Source organism: Apus apus, chromosome 12 (genome assembly GCF_020740795.1).
Source record: "Apus apus isolate bApuApu2 chromosome 12, bApuApu2.pri.cur, whole genome shotgun sequence".
Classification (NCBI taxonomy): Eukaryota; Metazoa; Chordata; class Aves; order Apodiformes; family Apodidae; genus Apus; species Apus apus.
The window spans coordinates 14,965,400-14,982,864 of record NC_067293.1 but is presented as its reverse complement, the minus strand read 5'-3'; positions in this window follow the sequence as shown (position 1 = coordinate 14,982,864).

Below are 17,465 nucleotides of genomic sequence, written 5' to 3'. Positions count from 1 at the left end.
GGCAGGATCTCTGCTTTTTCCTCTTGAAAGGCTAGAAAATACTTATTGTAAACCATGAGTAAAGATTACTTTTGATAGACTGCCACTAGAATCACCTAATAATTAGCTGCCAACTCCTTTTTAACCCCCATGAACCAAATTCTAATCAAGCTGGTATCATTGAACAGTCTTCTTGGATAAAGGGCATGCTGAGCATTTCCAGTAATTAGAAGCTGTAAAAAATGAGAAACTGATGCAGAGCAAGGACCTGAGAGCAGCTGTTGTTGGAAGTAAACTTCCAGTAGGATTTTAAGCAAAATTTCAAGAAACACTACTGTACTACAAAGAGTAACGTTTGGTACACTCTTTTCAGGAGTTGAAACCATATATCTAAGTTAAACAGCTGTGTCTGCAGGAGTATGCTGAAAAGACAAGGCTGCGTGTTCAACTGCAAAGAAGACTTGGCTTGCAGCAAGACAGACATATTAACAACATAAGGAACTTAGTCCTTTTAACATTTATTAAAGAAAAAAAAATCAGTAATAACAATTCACTGTTTTATTGTCTTATTTTTTTCCTTTCAGCTGACCAACACTACATCCACATTTCCCTGCTTTTTCCCCTTCTTTCCTACTAAATTCTCTCACACACTCCTTCATACACTTTCTTCTCTGAAAGATAATCTAGATTCATCATGCTTTACCATATCATTAAAATGTCCTGTTGTTTCAATTGTTATTTAAAATGTGGAAAATACCTTGGCATAAAACTATAGTCATGTCACTGCCCTGTTTAATAGTTCTAAAATTGCCCCACTAATTATCTTCCACACTCAATTTAAAAGTGCAGAAATAGCTTACATACCACAGCTGGATTCTCAAAAAACTTAACATTTTGTTTTTTTCCTTTTCTTTCCAAATTTGACGAACAGCTTCTAGATCACTAATGCAGTAATACCTTAGAACTTGTTGGGCTTCCAAGCATTCTGCATTTTTCATTTGATCCCACACAATGAAAACATCAAGGTGGTTTACTTATTAAATTTTAATGGAGATTTATTCCCACAGAGACTTCAAAGACTTTTTCCCCCATTACAGAGATACAGTTATACAAAGCTCCCCAACTTTTTCTTTGCTGATAAAGCCAAGATTCCTACATAGGAACTTTTGCTGTTTTTCTGAGTAAAAATAACTGTGCTCTAAGAATTTAAGTATGCATCCTTGAAATATTATTTTTTTTTATAAAGACTAAACCATGTTGACACACTATTAAAAAAAAGAAGTCGACAGGCTGGAGAAGCTGGCTGACAAGAAACTCAACTGGTTACTCTCCCTCTTCAGCAGCCATTAGACCACATCTGGATTATTGTGGGCAGCTTGGACTCCCCCCCCCATCTGGGACAGAATCTAACATAGTGCAGTGTGTTCAGTAAAGGCCATGAAGATAATCACGGGGCTGGAACACATGACCAAACAAGCAAAAAACTGAAAAAAATTCATAACCAGATGTAATGCTACAATAAACCTGCATCTTTCCACTGAGCTGTTTTCTATTAGAAAAGCTGTATGTAGAAGAGTGACTCAAGAAAAACGTAGTACAGTGTGCCCACAATTACTTATATTACCAAAAACGTATGTATGACACTGCTCTTTCACAAGCAAAAAACAGTGATTTCATAGGTATAAAGCAGATACATGTGTAATTCCTGCTTGTGTACCATTACCAAACGTCAGGGAGCAGAAGAAATTATACTCAACCAAAAAATGTTGTTAAAATGTTAGGCTATTGAAAAGGAAATATAATTGAAAGAAATACTTAAACTGTGTATGTAAAGGTCCAATTACAGCTGGAGAATCATGAAAACTGAGTGATAAAGCTATTAAGTACTGACACACTATTGTACTTAGCACAAACACAAGAGCAGCTCAATTAAATAATTTTAATTATGGCAAATCAGCACAAATTATATCAATTTACCAGATTCTAACTCAATAGTTTAAAGTGCAGCTAAACACTGATGCACAAAAAACCACAAGAGATTAACAAGTGAAGAAATTCTACACTGAACAAATTAGCACAGACTAAATACAGTAACACTTCCAAATTCACAAAACTGAATCAGGTAAAGCTGAGGAGAGAAAACTGAATAAGAAAGAGGGTTGGGTTTTGCTGTGTTGGTGGTTGTTTTCATTTTATATATCCTTGTATTATATGGAAACAGAGAAGACTAATCTGGGTATAATTTTAAAGCATAAATCACCAAAACTCTTAAAACTTTTAGTTGCCATTTTAATTTACTAAGATTGATAAACAGTTGTTATTGATTTTGTGGAGTAGAAATTTTTTGAGGCAGCTGCACAGAAACAATCAATATAGTTTGACAGCTATTCCCATAGCATCACTGTCCAGCAAGACATACTGTTCCTCCTTCCCCCCCCAAGCTGCTTAAGATGACAACTATATTTTTTCTCTAGCACGCAATGGACTTTTTTTTCCTTCCCCAAGTTTGCAAAGGACAGCAGAGTATTGATCTTATTTATTTCAAGATTTTCGTTATGCAAATATACCTTACTCTTTCTTTTTGACAGAAGAAAAAAAAGAGGTATACAAATTTGCATCCCAGCTGCAACTTGCCTATATACTATTTTAAAAAATCTGCTTCTAATTAAGTTGTTCAGTGAAATTCAGAACTTGGATTAAAAGTCATAAAAAAACAAACCAAAACAAAAAACCCCAGTGTAAAATGCTTACTGAAGCTGTGGTTGAAGGTGAATAATGTCACACACAGTAACAATGTCGTGCAACCTGTAAAATTTCTAATATTCTGTTCACTGATGGAGATACAAGAAACAGACTTATTAGGTCATTGACCCACCTGAAAGCAGAAAATGTTTCACAATTTGACATTTTCTACAGTAAATATTCAATGTTGAGCTCAAATTCAGGGAGAATGTTATTAGACAAATCCCTTAATCTGTGCCTAAGGAGGTACAAGAAAAAGCTGGAAGGAAAAGTCACTTGTTGTTGTGTTCACAGAAGCACAAAACCACCCCTGTGTCACTCTGCCATACTTGTTAAAAATTATGTATTTCCTCAGAATTAAACAGAGCTTTAAGTCAGTAGTTGGTCTGACTGCAGCACGAGCTGATTTGGTCTGACTTAAAACATTATTTGTAAGGTCAAAACTACATATAATCTCTTTATTAGCACAGCAAAGTGCATACATGAAGTCCAAGGACAGAATAGCTGTGTTATGCTTAATGGTGCATGTGCATGTAATATTGTTAATTCCTTCATGCTGTTCGTTATTGTTATTTATAAGGATATATGGTTTAAGGAGGGTTTGTATACATATTCCAACTAGTACTGTCAGAAAAAAACATCTTGGCTTTACCAGGTGTCTGAGAGGGCAACCACCAAACTGCCAACTCCCCTAGCACTGCACCTGCCATGGCCTGAGATCCTCACCAGCACACAGCCTGCCACAGCCACAGCTTTTAAACAAATACATTTGAGGTAATATGTAATTAATGGTACTATGCCATTAAACATTTACAAGAAAATATTTGTTTCACTGAAAACATTTTTCAATGTAAAATATTTATTCAGAATGACTCAGTAAGTTTCACCACTTTTTTTTTTTTCCCCTACCAGTGAATAAAAAGTTTCCCCCTGGCCAGTGGGAACTATTCTATCAATGCCATTTCCAGAATGCCCGAACTATGTCTCCTGCTTTTTTGTCTCTCTTTCCAGTAATCATTGCTGTGTTCAGCATTTGGCTCACATGAACTATCAACTTTTTTTAATCTCTTAACTGCTGTTCTGAGATTTATTTTGGTTCTCTCAAACCTTCTACATAGAGGTCAAAAGAAGAATCCAAGGTCTGACATGCAGCATTCTGTTAGCAAATTACCTTGCTGAAGGCAAACAATGCAGTCTTGTCAACCTTGTTGCTCCCTTGAAGCATGTCCACCAATTTATTTATTTTTAATTACCTGCTGATTGGCAGAATCATGAAGTGCTCCAGTAATTGTGCAGATTCACAGCTTTTTTTGTGCAATATTAATTCTTAAAATTATACTAGCCATAACATTTGTGATTAAAAATTCCACAAATATATTGCCTAGGAATTTTTACAACCATAGGTAGTTAGAAAATGGCAGCAATCATTCACGTGTTTTGGCATTAATTTTTCCCCTAACAATATATTCAAAGAAAACTAACAAGAAGTCTTCATCAAGAACATACGTACCATAAAACAACCAAACAAAAAGGTACTTTTGTAAAGAAGATGCCAGGAAAAAGATCTCTCACAGACATTTTACAATTTCAGTGCAACCCCGTTTGGGAGTACATGACAGCAATAACTTCCTTCCTCTGCGTTTCACCTCAGTTTACACAAGCTAGGTCACAAGATTTTTACCAATTTAGTCATGCCTGTATCCCATGACATGTTAATTTTCAAAGCCTGTAGAGGAGGAAAAAACATGAAGTTCCTACATGAACTTCCCCAGGCCTGGTCAGTAGCTCCCATGGGAGCTGCCAGCTCCTGTTGGGTCTCTCCACTCCTCTGGCCTTTCCCTCTTTGAGGAATCCCCATGTGCTGAGAACTGCTGCTCTGCTGTGGGTCAGGCCGGTTCTGGAGCAGCTTCCCTCGACTTACTTGTCTGCTTGAAGTCACATGTCTATTTTTACACAGTGAAAAGAAAAAATACTGCCTTAAAGTCCTATGGCTCCCACCATCAATATCCTTTAATTAAATATCTTCCTTGGAAATCAGTAGTATTCTACTCACTTGTTTAAAAGATAATTCATTTTCTCAGCACAAAATTTCATTACATGCTGTAATGGCAATGAACTTGCACTATGTGGTTCTTGTTTTTAACTTCTATTTGCTGCTACAGACCCAGAGAAATTTCAATATTTTCCAGTACAATGTTATTTCGGGTACCCTTCATAGCATCCAGCACTAACAGCTTCTGAAGACCCTTGGGGATATCAGTAAGTGTTTCATAAATTTAGCAGCTGAGTTTTCACACCAGGCTGCATTTTCTTGTCATGTAACCTAGAAAATCTACACCTGCACAAGATCATCAGTTTTTAGTTTCCACTGAGCTACCAGATGAAAATACTTCTTCCACAGCAAGTAGTAATGACACACTGTCCTCACTGCAGTCTCTTCTGGAAAAGCAGAATGACAACTAGACTATCTCAAATTCATAACTACCCTTTACAGTAAATGTTTCCTGTTGAGGAAGGACAAAAGGACAAAATCTGTATCTATAATGTATAACTGAGCTTGAAGGCAGAATGGGGGCAAACTTTAAACGTGAAACAAAAGTCAGTTCTTCATTCCAGACATTTAAAATGGATGATTACCAGTTAGAAAACCTGGTATCAACTATTTTTTTTCATACATAAGCAAACTAAAAGCCAATTGGCAAAGGAAAAGACAGAATTGCTTCAGGATATATCTGCAACTGGCTGTGAATGGAATTTCCTTCTCTGTATTCCTACTTTTACATACTGTTATACGGCACAACTGATTACCTCCATCTACCTAACATACAATACATTCACAAAATGTCGTGTATCTGTCCCAGATGAAGGAACCTGGACCAAATCTTATTTTGATGCAACTACTGTTTTTACTCAGCAAAGAATTTGGATATTATAATATTTTCACTAAAAAAAAATATTTCTCAATATCTGGGTTCAAAGAGACCTACATAAGTTGAGTATGATTTAACAGATAATAAAGCAGCAATTTATTTTACAGGCACAATAAAATCAATCAACTTTCATACAACATGTTATTGTCATTTATGTTGATCTCAAATTAACCCTTAAAAATTACTGTTTTATTTACTTAAGTAGAATGATTACCGTCTTTAGCAGTCCATTATGTGTATACACTACCAGGTCTTTTCTAATAAAATGTTCTACAGGAGTAGCTATTATTCACCTAGTTGGATTTGTTAGCATGGGTCAACAGTATTCTAATACTGACATATAACATAGCCTGTTCTGAAATACTGGATAGAAACTAACTAACACAAAAAGACACTGAAAAATTAAAGAAATAATTCTTCTTCTTGTGACTGGAAATCACTGTTAAACATCCAACAGGGAAGAGAAAATAGTAATGGATTTGTTACCAAAATAGAATTCTCCTCTTCCAACTCAAGATATTACCACACTTCCTGCCATAGATGACTTCTCACTGGGCTCCTAAAAATTCTTCTGAAGAGTAGATATGGGTTTTTACAAGGTACTTCAGTTTTGGGCATTTTAGGAAAAGACCTTTTGAGGTTTTAAGTCAGACAGACAAAGAGTGGTCATAAATAAATTTAGGCTAGCAATTGGAAAGTGGTTTTTAACCTCTGGAAGGAGAAAGCTTTGCAATATCCTTGCAACTGGAAGACAATGATCAAACTAGTTTACCAACTAGCACAACTGATTTATTTTCATTCAGACAGTGCTCGTATGCACAGCTGACTAACAGCTAGGGAGAGGCAAGCTAGAAATGGAAAGAATTTTTCAGCAAATGTTTCCAAATTTTTCTACCCATTCATTTTGGAACAGAAGGATACGTATGTATGTGCTTCACAAACAATTCACCAATGCAAAACTAATCAATCTAGTGGGCATATTGTGTGTGCTAACTTTGAAGTAATTTATATAACTTTAGGTTAAATGTATCTTCTTAGAGATATTTATTATTAAGTAACAGCTGCAGCTACTTTGTGCAAAACTGGAAGAAATGCATCTGTTACTGAAAAACAGACCTTGAACATGCTGACACAGAATCACAGTGAATGGGAAGCAGAAGAGATGGCAGGATTTCTGCCTAGGACAGTAAAATAAAGTCCCTCGAGCATGGTCCCCAGAAGAGAAGTTATCACGCAAAATATCCCCCTGAATGGGTCTCTCCTTTGCTTGTGTTGAGAGCTTTCTCATATAAATTGCATAAAATTAACTGATTACTACCACAGGTACTCTGTTTGTTCTTAAACTTGGAATGATCTGGTGCACATTATCCATGTGACTCTTTCAGTTGTCACACATTCCCTACTTACACAAGGCCTCGTGTGGAAAACACAACACCTTGCAAACTGTTGGTGTTCATCTCCCATTGGCTATGAAGTTTGTATGACATGATGCAGCAATTCATGTGGGATATACAGAGGCGCTGTCACAGAAAAGGAAGTTCCATACCTACTTGTCTTCAAGTCCTAACTGCAGTCAGACAGTCTTAAATTCAACTATTAGATTGCATGTTCTATATTTCTAGTTTTATTTCTCCAGTAATCTCAGGCGAACGGTTAAAAAACTCATTTGCACAAAGCTTACAACCATGTTGTTGATGGAACTGTGATAATTATCAGCTCAGTCAGTAGATAAAAAACATGTAGAACTTTCATGTCAAAAAACAAATTTTGTTTTTTTAAGTACTTATTTTAGAACATCATCTTCTGCATTCCTTAAACCATACTTGATGGTCACAATCAAATAAATATGTAAAATCCTTCAGCACAAGATCCTTAGTTTAAAAGTGTGCCAGTGACACCCTAAGTCAATACATAAGTTGCATGTCACAAGCTCCAAAATCTTCCATAAGAACAGATACTAAGATGTTTCACAGAACATTTTCTTCTCTCTCAGTAAGAATGAAAAGTTGATTTCAGAGTTTACACTGACATACAGGCATGCAGCCTAAGCGGGGGGGGGGGGGTGGGGGGGGTGGGGGGGGTGGGGGGGGGGAGTGGGGAGGTGGAGGCGGGAGGGGGGGGGAAACACTTCTTTTCTCCATCTATCTCCATTTCTCTGTAATGGAGACATACCTTTTGTTTAAAAATTTAAGAGCTCAGCAGCCACCCTATACAACAGGGTCAGAGATCACCACACCAGGCACTGGGCAGTCTAGCACATCCCAACAGTAGGGCTCTAAAGTTGCTTACAACATAACTCTGGCCACAGAAGTAACTGTCTTGATCTCAATGTGTTCTCTGAACAACTACAACAACATGTTAAAAGAGCTTTACTAGTTTCACAGGCAGGTCAGCCATGCTGAATCCCAGCAACTAGAGACACGTACATGTAAACACATGGGATGCCAATTAGCCTCTTCTGTAGATGGAAGGCATTACTTTACCCAAAAGCATTAGTTTCTACACCATTAATAAAGAAAACCTTCCACACAGCTTCACTTAAATGTTTCTCAAGAAAAAGATCACATCAAAACCTGGACTTGACCAGAATTATCTGTCAGCAGCAAAGCCATTTAGTATCATTTGACATCCTATACGTAAGATATGTTATTGAAAGTTCTTGAACTCATAGAAAAAAAATATTCTAAATGTCTAATGTTTTATAAAATATGGTCCCTTCCCACCACTCAAAAATGTCACCAGGAAGAAGTCAATATGTTCTGCGTTCAAATTGGCAAAGCATTGATTTTTTTAAAAAACTGTTTCAAAAACACTACAGTAGATTGCAAGTAAAGTATCACAGCTAAACTAACCTGACCTGATATTTCATTAATAAAAATTTTAAAATTGAAGTTTTTTATTCCAAATCAGATTAATAATAATAATAATAATAATAATAATAATAATAATAATAATAATAATAATAATAATAAAATTACTCAAAGCAAATTAAGTACCTTAGGAAAACTCATTTGAGATCTAGTTTTTGTAAAATGAAACTATTTTCTTATACAACCTTTTAATGTAGGAGTTGAGGAATGTCATGAAAGCTGGGTTTGGAATCAAGAAAAAAAAAAAAAGCCAGCATATTAATACATTCTGTTTCTGTGGCAAAATAATTCCACAGGATTAGACACTCAAAGTTCTTCATAAAATATACCTATTTCATGAAATACAAATTGAACACAAAACACTTCTTTCAAATCATGCACAATTCCTATTTGGGATGTGTTGTACAGTATGACATCATAAAAGTCTTGTTGATTACACTATGATGGTGAGAGATAACATTATGACACAAGATCTGTTTTCAAAACAATTCCAGATGAACTGGAAAATGCCAAACATACATTTTACAAATACTTTTCCAACTATTATAAAAATTTAAACATCGAATACCTTAAATTTATTAACATTTTAAAACTTTAGGTGACCTACCATGATGTTACCAAACCACAATATATTGCAGCCCTTAAGCTGAACCCAAACAATGGTTGGGATCAATAGTGAGCAAACAACAATTCATCACTCCTCGCTTTCTTACTGCTAAATCAAAGACAACAGATTATTCAATTTATGTATTTAAAGTATTATTATTATTATTATTATTATTATTATTATTATTATTATTATTATTATTATTATTATTATTATTAATTGAACTCTCTGGATCTTTTCTAGCTAAATCACTTAGATACAGTATAGATCCACTTCAAAAAATAAGCAAGATTTGAGTTATAATTGGCCTCTTTTCTAGTTTAACATTGCCACCAAGGCCGTCCATGCAACTGAGAGCTCTGAAATTATTCCTACATAAGGATTACCAAGTACAAACGGCACTGCTTCCTTTTCCTGCATGGTATGATATGAAAGTGTGGCAGCTTTACTTTAGGAATGTATTACAAATACTAAAATACTGAACTCCCTCTCACCTAGCAAAAAGTATAAATTAGCTATACTTTAATATACCTGATAAATTCTCCAAGATACATGAGAAAGAAAAGGAGAAAAATAATCCACCTCCACCACAACAAAGCTTTGTAACTTTAATCGCACCGAACTGAGTCACTAGAGGGCATAATTTAGCCAGAAATGTGATCTAGTCGGCAGGGCGAGGGGTGTGGGGATGGAGAAACACAAAAAGCTCTTCTCTTGTAATGCAACAAAAATGGCTAGCAGAAAGTTAAATGTATTTTTTATCAGAACTACCGTTTTCATCTGCCTAAAACAAGATTATCAAGATGCTTTTTAGAGAGAGATGTCTCACTTCCTGAACTGGAAGTGGTTGGATAAGGAAAAATATTTGCTCATTTAAGGTTTAATGAAGGTGTAGCAATGAAAAATCTCCCTACAAACCACAGTACACACAAGTGTTCCAGTGAAAAGAACAGATTTGAAGGAATTTCTTGGAAAAGCCATGATTTTAGTTTAGTACTGCATTTGCAAGCTGCAGTGCCTAGTTTTCTTAATGAACATTTCATAGCCAGCAGCCTGAAAGGCAGGACTCACTTTTCAAACAAAAGTATCCCTGAAGGTGTCTAAAATTAGACTAAGTAAATTGTGATATATTGTTTCTTGTCTTTGTCTTGTATGAACTTCTACACAGAGTTGGAAACTAAAACCACTACAACATGGAAGAACACAATGCCTTCCCTGAAGCCAAATACCACAGCAGTGCTGCTTAAGAAACATAGTCAGTACAACCTACAATTAGCTTTGTTCAAGTTGATTGTAATAGAGTAAGACACACAACCGAGTGTTTTGATGGCTCACCACTTACAAGTATTACAATTTACTACAGTATATTGTAGAAAAATTTGCAACGTCTCCTCTGAGGTATTGCTGCAAATTCTGTGATGGGCATATCAACAGGAAAGACTGAATTACCCCAGAGGACTTAGATTATCTTCATTCTACTGCAGCTGACTATTCGGTACAAACTGGTATCATTATTTTTAAAGCCTGTCTGGTTTTCAGTAGGCAGATATTAAAAACAGTGAAGAAAAAGTATACAGCTGGTCTCATTGATATTCAGAAATGCTCAATGGTAAGGATGTTACCAGGCAAGTAGATCATATTTTCTCTATAAAGTAGTTTAACCTCTGACTTAACAGCTTTAAGGCAATTGTGCTCCCTAATCAGCAACTGTATCTCTTGGTCTCCTTCCTGCAGTTGCTGGAATCATTAGTCATGGAATTGGTGAGGAAGCCATAGAAACTCACACTAGCAGCAGGGAATAAAATCTTCAATGGTAATAACTCACACTAAAAATGACAATTTATGGCTTTTACAGCATGTAATGTAATTTATGGGATGTTACACATTGACGTGTATGCCTAATGAGTGTTGTAGAAAGCCATAAATCATCAGCACTTCCAGCTTCCCATAAAGACTTCATTTATTACACTATTCCAGAAGTATATCCTCATGATAACCACAGCCTTGTCCTGCTTTATTAAAAGCTAGGGAAAAGATAGAAAAGGTACATGTAAGAGCAGTCTGATGCAGCATTAAACTGAAAATACTCTACAACTAATACAGTGGAATAAAAAAAAAAGATGAGTCTTTGCTGACAAATGCACTGACTTCCCTGAGCTTATTTATTTTATTAACAAGTAGGGGAATACACAAAGAAACATTTTACTACATTCATCCTCTGAAATGCAACATCACATTTAAAGAGGTAATATAACAAGGAGAAAAAAACACAGGAAACCTGTCTCCAGAGCAACGCACTTCTCTCCATTGGTGACTATTGCCATACTGAATCTAGTATTATGGGTTTGTATAATTGTAGTATTCATAAAATCAGAAGTCAAAGCCAAAAATTCTAAATAGTTTAGTAGCAATTCTTAAATAAGTGCATGTTACCCTAGAAATGTCTTAATATTGAGAAGAGAAACAAAAAAAAAATACAGAGCATTCTAGTGAAAAGCACTGAGCATTAAAACAAAACAAAAAAACCCAACAACATAAGAAAGAAACAAGTCAGGATGAGCACACTATGTCTGAATATTGTTTGGGGGTTTGCTTGAGGTGTTTTGCTTTAGGCAGTAGTTTTTAAGTCTCTGGTATGTATCAGTATAACTCAGACTGAAATCAAGTGAAATTTCAGAACTCTTTCAGATGAGATGATCCCAGATGAGATGTTGCAAGAGATGCCTGGTATTTTATTAAGGAATATTCTTTTTAAAAAAATATCAGAAACAGGATAGAATTTCTGGTCAAACTGAAAACAAAAGACACAGTCAGAACTATGAAAAACCTCAAGGGGTAAGACTAAGTCCAACTTTTTCTTCATGGGTAGTTTAATAATGTGCAAAAAGAGGGTATTTTCTAGCAGAACAGGCTGGAACTAACTTCTACATATACATGCCATAGGCAATTATATACCAATTGGGAACACCAGGTGCATTTTCCTGCTTTATAAGAGGCAGGCACATTTGTAGAGGGTAACCTAGCTACAGGACTAGCAAATTTAAGCAGTGATAAATACTTATCAACGAAGAAATTCAAGTGCTTCCATTGATTTCTGATGCCTAAATGAAACAGTACTCCTCTCTTCAAATCTGTAAATCATAACACTTCAAAATATAAACTGTCATTTATGTAATTGAGCATGCCCTGAAAACCCAGATGTTATGGTTTGCAGTTCTTGAAAAGTCTTCTCACTTTGCAGCAGAGACCTTGCAATTCTAACCTGAAAAAAAAAATATTTCTGCAGATTTGCTACAGAACCTGTCTTCAGGTTCACTTCTTACAAAACTAAGTGTGTTACAGCATAGGCAAATGTGCTTCAGATGAGCCACTGCATATTCTGAAAAGAAAATAAATTAGCAGTGCATTGGGTAGAGTCCTATGACCATAAGCAGTTCTACAAGGAGTCTGCAAAGAGGTGTCACCAGCAGATTGCTCAAATGCAGTTGGACCAGCATCACTCCTGTAAGCATCTGCATGGGTCACTTCATCTTGTCATTGGGTCCATCCCCCAGCCCAGATTTGCTGCCCAAAGGTGCCACCACTCCCTACCCCTGGAATTCCAGGATCACTGTAAAACAATACTGTGCCTTTCATACCTCATCACCACAGGAAACTTCACACACTCACAAGGAGTTGCTCTGTCTCTAGCATTCCAGCTTCCAGCCTGTTTCCTCCCTTCTGCAGCTGGGCCTTCTTGCCCTCCATGCCAGATCATTCCTTGGTCACAACTTAACACTGCTGAGCAGGTACAAATTGAAACACTCAGTTTGTACCAGGACCCATGAAACCACAGCACACTTAAAACTAACTGTTGCCACGGCAGTTTTTACCCAGATAAAATACTTGTCTTTAAATTCGCCTGGCAATGTTTTCTCACATAATTACCTACAGAATATGATACAATCAAATATTAATTGAATATACTAAGAAAATCTGGAAACATTAATTGTTATTTTGCAAGGAAAGAGGTAAAAAATTATTAGAGCTACAAGCAAAATACAGTATTCCATTTACACCACACACTTAACAAAGAAACTCTCAGAAATCCTGCATTTCTCCAAACTACACAATTCAAGCCCTCATACATTTCAGCCTGCTCAGCATTGATACAGGTTTGAGCTTTTGTTGTCACCTTAAAAACAACTATCTCTAAAAAATTTCATTCCATGTCAAGCCATAGATATTACTGATCCCACACTCTGAAAAGGCCTCTTATCTTTGCACAGCAACCACAATGCTACACTAAGAGCCAGAAGAAACATCTGCTAAGTTGCAATCATTCCCAACATTTTCAATGCCTCAATTATTCTATTTGGTTATGTTTTCTATCAAAGGTTCAGCCTCTGTCACTCCAAACTACAAAAGATCAGTTGCTGCTTTTACTAAGAGCTGCCTAACTACATCTTCAAGACAGCTGGGATGAGAAAGCAAAACCAGGAACATCCAAACCTCAAGCAAAGAAATTGAGAGTAGATAGATAGGTAGGTAGATAGATATAAACTGTATAAGACAATCCCTGCCTGAAACAATGCCATGAAAATTATGGGACAACTTGAGGAAATTACTAATAAACCATCCACTCAAGTTTAGCTATCTAGGTGTTAAAGAGAACAGAAGCACAGGTCACCCAAGATGAGGTGCACAGACCAACTAACTAGACTAAAGAAATCTTACACTAAAATCTTGGGACATGCAAAGAAGCCTAGAAGAACTGTCACTTACTTGCTCTTTATTCTACCTGTACCAGTAGAGGTGAGGTTTCCACCCATCCACATACTTAATTTCATCCATATAATGGATTTTACCCATTAAAATTAATAGATTATACTGAACAGATGTGCACTCTAACCAGTTAAAAATTTTAACCATATTAATGTTAAATGTAATTTACTGCAAGGTAGCACTTTTGACCAAAGCATCTTGTGCTAATAAGGTTGGGAGATTTACACTGTGTAAGAGTAAACTAATGAACACAATTCAGATAGTGCTTTAACTAATTCAGTAGCACCATGCTGTAAATCCTCAAAACAGTTAAATGCAAAAGACAATTAGGAAAATGAGCACTTGGACTTGTCAGTTTCTCCTAGGTTTCGTAGTGTTGTATCAGAAAAAAGAAAGCTGGAGGAACATTTATGAATCATACTTAAAACCAGTATTTTGGATACAAGGAATGATTCAACATTCATTAGGAAGACTTTCTGGTACTCAACCAGTATAAAGACCAGAGTTTATTTTCATATTTGTATATCATCACCTCCAAAACAAGCTAACAAGCACACATTGTGCAACAGAAGATGTTTCATGCAACATCCAAATCACCTGTAAAAATAAAAAGTGGTGATCAAAGCAAGTTGTATTTTTAAATTACTAAAGTACTAAAGAGAAACAGTAATAATAATAATAATAATAAAATAATCCTCAATTAATTTAAAACTCTACTCCCTTGGAGCTTACTAGTTCTGAAGGAAAAAAAATAATTGATGAAAGAAACGTTGGCTTCTACAAAGGTCATTAAAACAAATGAGAATATTTTATATGTATTTGCAAGAAAAAATATGAAGTACCTTTTTTCTGAGTGAAAAAATTCACCAGCCTGCCAGGAACAAAGTTGAGAAATAAGCTATCAGGTATAGTAAGCCTCTGAATCAAATTCCAACTTCAAATGTTTATTGAATTTTTCCCAGCTCTTGTTGTAAGATATCTATTTACACTGCATAATAAAAGTTGTTTTTTAGCACAGTAGATTTTATTTATCCTGGTCCTTCAGTGTAACAAATTATATTTTAGCCACATACTGTAGCAGATAGCTTTTGAATATAAAGGATGTAGGTCTGGCAAAGTTAACAATTGATTTTTAGTTTTCTTTGACCAGTTATCATTTGGTAGGTTGCCCTGATCCTGCCATCCTGCAGTAATTATCATTCTATCTAAAATGAGCTATATCTTATATGCAAATATGCTGGAAACTTCTGTAGCACGAATAAAACTTGCTTAATACAAATCAGGAACAACCTACGTCTAATCCTTTCACCTTTACAGTCCGAGTTCAAGACCTGGACTGTTCCCAATATACATTTTCATGGCAAAATATACCAGCAGTTCTTGGAAGTTCAAAGGGCAACAGCCAGCTTCTGTTCTATCACCTGCCAGGTTTACATTCTAAGATCACTTATAAAAAGTAGATTGTATTACTACAGGGGAGTTTTTTTCCTTTGACCTTGTAGAGCCAACAGGATACTACATTTGCAAGAGGAGGAGAGATGACTTCTGCAGCAGAGCAGAGGTGCTACATTTCCAGCGGCAAAGTTAGTTATCGTTAAAACATCCTGCAAATTACCTTCTCAGACTTAATCACCAAATACATTACTTTGTGGCATTACTTTGGGCTGGGGAGTACTTACCTTATGCAACTGTTAAGAGCTACACTTCAAGAGATGGAGAATACATTTCATTGATGCTCCCAAGGACTTTGTTATTTAATAGCACTACCTTTTCCAAACCAGCTATATGCTAAGCACCGTGCAGAAAAAAACAAGGCATTATTAAATACTACTTTAATTATTATCTACAGAGTCCTCAAAATCCGGCAATTACAACTGAAGCTGAAGTCCACAGAATTCTAGAAAATAAATATGAAACAGGAATTCTACTTTCAAGTTTTAGGCACATGAACTCCTGTCCAAGGAACAGGAGCTGTCACCTCAGCTTCCTGCAGAAACAGTACTGCAGACCAGCTTGAAGCTAAAAGGTCTGCTGCTCTCCAAGAACTGTGTTCCAGTCATCTCCTGGAGAGTTACAGAACTTGAAAGTAACATAACTCGTTGACCATAAGAGCAGCATCAATATTCCTTAATTTGTTGTACCCTTTTTCACCACATTTTTTGAAAACATCAAATCTGTGACAATACGCTTAAATGAACATTTCCTTGCAAAAATTATTCACAAACACAATCACTTTAATTGATTTGGAGTTTGCTACATTATTACAAAGACCAGATAGTGCTACATGCCACTAAGATGACTGCAAAATAATAAAACCCCACCAAATTCCAAGAGGAATCTCCCTATCACTTCCAAAGCAATTTAGCACCCAAGCTGAGACCAAGCTAAATAAATAAACGGGTAAGAATTTATGTTACGGATTTAAAAACTTGTAATCAAGTAACTGTTTAATTTCCTTAAAATGTCAACCCTCCCCTTCTGGAAACTGTCTGTGAATGCACATCTATAGGTACTCCAAACAGCTAAGCATATTTAAAACAAAACAAAACAAAACCCCACATATTTCTAAATCACATTAATATTTTACTTTTTTAAGTCTGTTGCTACACTTACATATTCAATGTAGAGATTTACAGGTCAGCAGTGCAGCAGCTGCAACATCACAGTAGACTAAATAATTGAGTTAGAATAGTTGATGAGTTGGCACTATTTAATGAATTTAATTGATTTATAATGCAGATAAGCACCAATAAACCAAATTAATAGAATCTGTGGAAATTAACATGCCTTTCTTCCCAGGGCAATTAAATTCTGTATATAGTAGTCCTTAATCATAGAATCTTTACGATCTTACAAAAAACTATGCAAATTTATGTATAGGAGATTAAACTCATAATAGAAGTTTTTTAATTTCCAAAAACAAAAAAGCCCTAATCAGTTAGGGGTAGTTCTCACTTGTTTTGTGAAACCAGGTGCCACAGTCCTAGGTGGAAGACAGCTGTACCTCTTAGTCTAAGTAATTCAGAACTTTTCAAGTTAACTTTTGAGATGCTCATTACTGCAGACATAAAAGTCTATAATCTAAAACCATGGTAGCAAGGGCTACTGTCAAAGAAACACCAAGTAAATATTTTGTTGGGGGTTTCCTTTGTTTTCAGTTAAACAGATGGAGCAGTTAAGTGCTTATTGCCTTGAAATGAATGCTGAAGCAGCAAGCTTTCCTTATCAAGTACTTATTAAGAAATACAACAGTGCAGTCTGCAATATTCATCTCTTCTCTAGGTATAGTAGAATGACTTCTTTTGAAAAGCCTTATGGTTTCGTATATGTTTGTTTACTTAGGCATCTTATTCAAACCAGTTGTTGAAATCAAAGCTAACATTACATAATAAGGTGGTTGGGGAAACCCATCTCTCTACCATTACTTTCTCTTCCTAACCACAACTGATTTCTATCATGTTCCGTTTAGAGCTTGAGACCACACAGTAATATAAGCCTAGTCAAAACTAATGCCAGATGCTAGATAGGAAGTCTCCTCAATTATTCTTCCCAATTTGCCAAATTTGAAATGTA